Below are 5470 nucleotides of genomic sequence, written 5' to 3' on the forward strand. Positions count from 1 at the left end.
GAGATGAGACCTTGTGCCCCTCAATCCACATCTTTATGACTGAAACCTCTCTCATAATGAAGAACATCCATATTAGCAAATGAAACATGTTTTGTCAGCAGTCAGATTGGAGAACCATTTTAAAAATCTATCTTACCTATTGTTAATGGGGGAATAGACATGTTTACATACTCTTTTTATGGAAATACAAATCATTGCATTCCTTTTTGACATTCATTTTATTGTTATTTTTGAGAATTTCATACACGAAATATGTTTATAACATTTCCATTCACCCTTCCCCCCACCAGCTCCTCTCCTATCCCCTCTCAACTTAATGACCTCTTGTTTGATTATTAATGCTGCAGTTAGGTAGTTAGCTAGATAGAGAGGTAGATAGATAGGTAGGTAGGTAGATGGGTAGATAGATGGATAGAGAGAGAGACAGACAAACAGATAGATCCTACTGAGTCCATTTAGTGCTATTCATATGCATATTTATTTAGTGATGACAAATTGGGATTGGACAACCTCTTAGGCAGCTTGTCCCTGGAGAAATCTGATTCTCTCTCTTTTAGCAGTCATTATTTGCCTGCAGCTCTTCTAGGAGTGAGGCCTTGTGAGATTTTCCCACATCCGTGTTGGGATTTTACTGTATAGGTCTTTTTTAGGTGACCATATTGTTAGCATTTCATAGATGTAGCTTTCTCGTCATATGTAGAAGACACTACCTCTCAGTAGATGTTCTGGTCCTCCATCTCTTACAGTCCTTCGTCATGTCCCCTGACGGTTAGGTGCAGAGGTTTTGTCATAGATGTATCACTTGGGGTTGGGATCCTCACAGTTACTTATTCTTTGCATTTTGACCAGTTGTGGATTTCTGTGACGGTCTCTATCTGTTGTAAAAAGAAGCTTCTTTAATAAGGATTGAGAGCTACGGTTATCTATGGAGCTAAAGACAGGCATTTAGAAAGCAGCTGGGATTATACTGCTTGAGGACTGTGGCAGTGGTAGGTTCTCCTCTGTGGTCCATAAACTCACCAGCCACAGTTAATTGGCTAGGTTTGTTGTGCCGGGCATGAATTCCCTCAGAATTGGCCTAAAATCCAACTAGGTAGCTGTTGGTGGTTATCCCCAAGATAAAAATGCCACTATTATATCCATGAATATATCTTGCTTTCCTATTGTTGTGGTTTATAGGCTTTATATCTGGGCAAGACTTTAAATTGCTTTTTTCTCTTGGCAGTTTACATAGCCCCTGACATACTATGAGAGCTAGTTCTAAGGGGAAGACTTCCAGGTCAACTTCAGCTTGATTCCTCCAAGTCCTATATCCAAAATGTGTGGTGTCTTCAGCAATAGAGACTTACCTTCAAGTTCTGGGAGACAACACAGGGCAATAGCAATGGCCTACATTGTTTTGGGAGTCTCTTGGACTCCCTTGATCAAAACTCAAAGAGAGTTTTCCTGTTCTTGATCCCTGGGTTTTTGTTCAATAGTCTATGGCTCTTATGGGGAACATTATCACAGAAAGAAATGCTGCATAATCCCACTCAAATGTGGCATGGGAGGGCGTGATTTTACAGCAATAGAGAACAGATGGTCCTTGCCATAGGCTGATGTGGTTAGTATGGCAGAGATGATAAGGACAGTTAGTTAAAGAATATACAACCATAGGCTTAACCATCCCACACAATGTAGAGCTACTTCAAAGCATTGCTTATACATATGAAATACATATGATATTATGTCATTGAAACATATTGTTTTTAAATTAAAAAATGAAAGGGAGAAAAGGAGAGAGAGGGGAGAGAGAGAGAGAATGAATCATGAAGCAATAAAGCAAAAGAACAGAAAGGAGAGACAAATAAGGAAGAAAAGAGATGCTAAAGGGAGAGAACAGAAGGGGAATAGCAGAGTCTTATCCAAGAGGCTAAAGTGTTCATAGGCAGTAAATCTCTCCCATAAATGTGATGAGGATGAGTTAGGTTAATAGGAATTCAAACATATGGATTATATTTCCCTTCAAAGCCAGATGGAGTTTCTAAAAGAAGGAAGTCAGAGACTGGAGGCAAAAAGCAAATAGGGTTTTTTCAAGCTCATCATTTAAAACAAAGTATTTGCAGTTATAGGCATTTGACAACCTTTTAAACTCCGCTAATTCCATGTTCTTCTCAGATCACAGCTGCCTCCTCTCTCTCCATTTCTGACTCTAGGACGCAGTATAAATCTTGAGAAAAAGAGGAAAGACAGAAATGAGTGTGTTATCGTGACAGAGGCTTGCGAATCTTCCAGGCGTTCCCAGTGGTGCTGGCCGTCAGGGACAGGCGGTGGGACACGGGGCTCACTCCTGGGAGACCAATCTGTCCCTTGGGTAGAGCTTTACACAGAAGCGGGGGCCACCTACTTTTAACCCTTGTGTGCCTAGTTTTTGCAGATCCAATAAGAACATTCTTCCTGAGTCAGGATTCCCAACATTTACAGTGTGATGGGAGATAGACACATACCCATTTTTCTACCACATTTTATCTTTCCTTCCCAATTCTTCCAAGCTATGAGATAGCTGACATCATGAAGCAGCCTGGTCTAGGGGGCATGAGCGACTTCCTGGGCCATGTTTTGATTGTCAGAGCTGACACTGAACATTGTCAGAGAAGCTCATAGAACTTAGGAGCCACTTAAACCAAAAGAACATGATTTCATTTCCACAGGACCTTCTCTTGTAGACTCAACCCTAATGAAATCCTGGGTGCAGACATTGTCTACAAAAGGCTAAACCATGCTTATTAAGAACTAGTCAACCATTTATAAATCTCCCCAACAAAACCTGAATCAGTTAAGTGACATGCAGCTAATACATTGTTCCAATCAAGCCTCCTCAGCGGATCTCCTTATAAGTTAGTGTTCTGTCTCTTAGCTTATATGTGCTTTGCTCATAATGGCCTGGACCTCTTCAGAGGAATGAACCAACCCTTGGGGCCAATTTACCTAAGCTTGGTGAGACTTGGAAGTGCTTGGGAATTCACCTCTCCCTGTAGCCAATGACTGATGGGGCTGGTGTCTGGAAGCTATTTGCTCTGAGGTGCAATCTGCAATCTCCAGATCACACCAAGGCTGACACTCTCCAGAGACTGCATCCTTGAGTGGTACCTTCCACTTCTGTTTTCTGTTTTTGTAGGGCAGCATTCTTGATACAACATTTGCTCCTGTATTACCATCTCGGAGAAAGAATCTGGAGAATGTATGTAGGACATCTGCCTCCTCTGTGCAAACTGGGAAAGCCAAAAAAAAAAAAAAAAAAATTCCTGTTTAGTGCAGTTGTCTACAGAAAGACTTGACACATGCAAAGAAATTCAAATGATTTCCTGAACAATTGCAAGGGGTAAAAACAGTGTTGTAGCCCAACTTTACCCATGTGTGTCACTGACCGTCTGTGATGGGTCTGGCACTGGTTAATGTGAAAGTGAAAGACAATGGAAGGGAAGAGTGAATCTCCTGGGAGGATGAGTCAAGGTGCTATTTAGAGAGCAGCTTTGGGGTCAGGGTACAATGCAGTATTTGTGAATGTTGGCAGTGACATTGAAGATGACCTTGACGTTTTGATCAAGAACTTTTCAGGAGCAGAGTGGGGCAAGAGAGGGAGATGGGGAGGGGGCAAAGGAGAAGGAGAGAGGGAGGGGGAGAAGGGGAAGAGAGAGAATGACTAGGGATCTGTCCTTTCTTTTTTGCCACTGCCTTATTCAGCAAGGGAGCTGCCTGCCAGAGCTATTTCCTGTGAATTATTTGTGCCCAGACCAGAGTCCATCTACTTTGATTATCAGCTTCCCTCTAAGGTCTTGCTATGTGGGTTTTCTTTTAAAGAGGACATAGCATGTTACCTAGGGAAGTGTGTAAAATGCTTTGCTTCTGAAGAAGTCCCGCCTCACTGTCAGTTCCCTGCATCCTGATTGGTTCACTTGTTCATTCCCTCAGCAGTTACAAACCGAGAATCTTTGAGTCTCAGGCACTGAACTAATCCTGGGATCCAACATCTTGCCATCTATGGAAAGAGCAGATGCATAATGTTGCAACTCAGTGTGATGCAGGCAACAACAGAGCTCTGTTTGGGGGTCCTTGGAACGCAGAGCGGAGGACCCTAATGCACCACTCTTTAGGGTGTGAGAGCAGGTGGTGCCAAGTGTTCTTCTGTAAGGCCGTGTGTGAATTGGTGCTCAAGGTCATTCTTTGTTTAACCACACCTTTTGCTGCATGCTTGGCTTATTCTGTTCTACATCATGGCCCCATTGGTTACAGCCAACAGAACACGTGCCAGGCAGTGTTCCCATAGGTAAGATAAGTTCCCCTTTCACATCATCACAGTGATCATGCCTCAGTCTTTCCCGGTCTCAGCATTACTGCAAAGGTTAGTTTCTTGGCATTGTGCTAAGTTTTTTGTATCAAGGATTCAACTTTAAATATTGCTACTGTAGGTTTGATTTCTTTGCTATAATCATATTTTTAGGAAAATGAAGGGAAAGCTGTTCAAAGCAGGAAAACGTATATTTTCTCTCATACATAAAATCTAGACTTAAATTTATAGCTGTTTGCCTATGTATATGTATGTGTGAGTGTATATAAGCATGTGTGTACCTGTATGTAACTATGTGTGTACATGTGCATAAGTATCTGTCTGTGCATGAGTTTGTGTGTGCAAGTATGTACGTATGCTGGATATGAAAACAGAATTATGCAAGGGGCGGAAGTGATCCGGGAGAGGGCTCAGGAGTGCATGTGGTGTGAAAGGCAGGAGAGACTGTCTGTGGAGTGGAGGGAAACCAGCAAGAGGGAGGAGAGGAGGTGGAGGGAGCCCCGAGTTGGGGGACAAATAAGAACATATATGTAGGAAAATGCCTGAATGACACCCATTTTTTGTATGCTAGCTTAAACAACTAGTAAGAACAAATACAGAAATGAAAATGCAGACGAGAATAAGAGAAAATTAAAATTAGTTGGAGACAGGAGGCTCATTTAGTTTATTAAGGAGGCTCTCATAATTTTAAAATGCCACCAATGCTCAATGTCTCACACCACTGCTTAGCAATGGTCTTGAGAAAGTCAGGTTGGTTGAATTCAGCAAATAAACGCAGAATATAGGGAAGAGTAAAAGCTCTGGGTGGCCATGAACTTGCTACTTTGTAGACTATTATGTAGTAGGGCCATCTAGGAAGAGAGAGAATCCAGAATGAATAACAGCCTAGAGATGGAAAACAAAACGCATTCCATGATTGATCTCTTCTGTTCAGAGCATTCCTGGGGCATCCACCTGAGTAGTCGGTGACTCTGGATGTCTTGTGAGTGAATGAGGGTCAGAACTGGAGCAGTGGAACTCTAAATCATCAGCACAGGGTTGCTAATACTGCAAGATGATGAGGTCATGGTGGGAGTAGTAGAGGTGGGGGCTAGAGAGATGGCTCAGTGGGTGAGAAGTCATGCTGTGCAAGCCTGAGGACCT

General features: G+C 42.4%; 1 long non-coding RNA gene across 1 annotated transcript; it reads right to left on the minus strand.

Annotated features, from left to right (window-relative positions):
- Positions 1-233: 233 nt before the first annotated feature.
- On the minus strand, positions 234-3263 carry LOC143272763 (uncharacterized). Its single transcript, XR_013050350.1, has 3 exons — positions 2968-3263; positions 2124-2209; positions 234-875 (listed from the first exon to the last, which is right to left on the minus strand). It is a non-coding gene; the product is annotated as an uncharacterized LOC143272763 (long non-coding RNA).
- Between the last annotated feature and the right edge of the window lie 2207 nt (positions 3264-5470).

Source organism: Peromyscus maniculatus, chromosome 4 (genome assembly GCF_049852395.1).
Source record: "Peromyscus maniculatus bairdii isolate BWxNUB_F1_BW_parent chromosome 4, HU_Pman_BW_mat_3.1, whole genome shotgun sequence".
In the NCBI taxonomy this organism is placed as follows: Eukaryota; Metazoa; Chordata; class Mammalia; order Rodentia; family Cricetidae; genus Peromyscus; species Peromyscus maniculatus.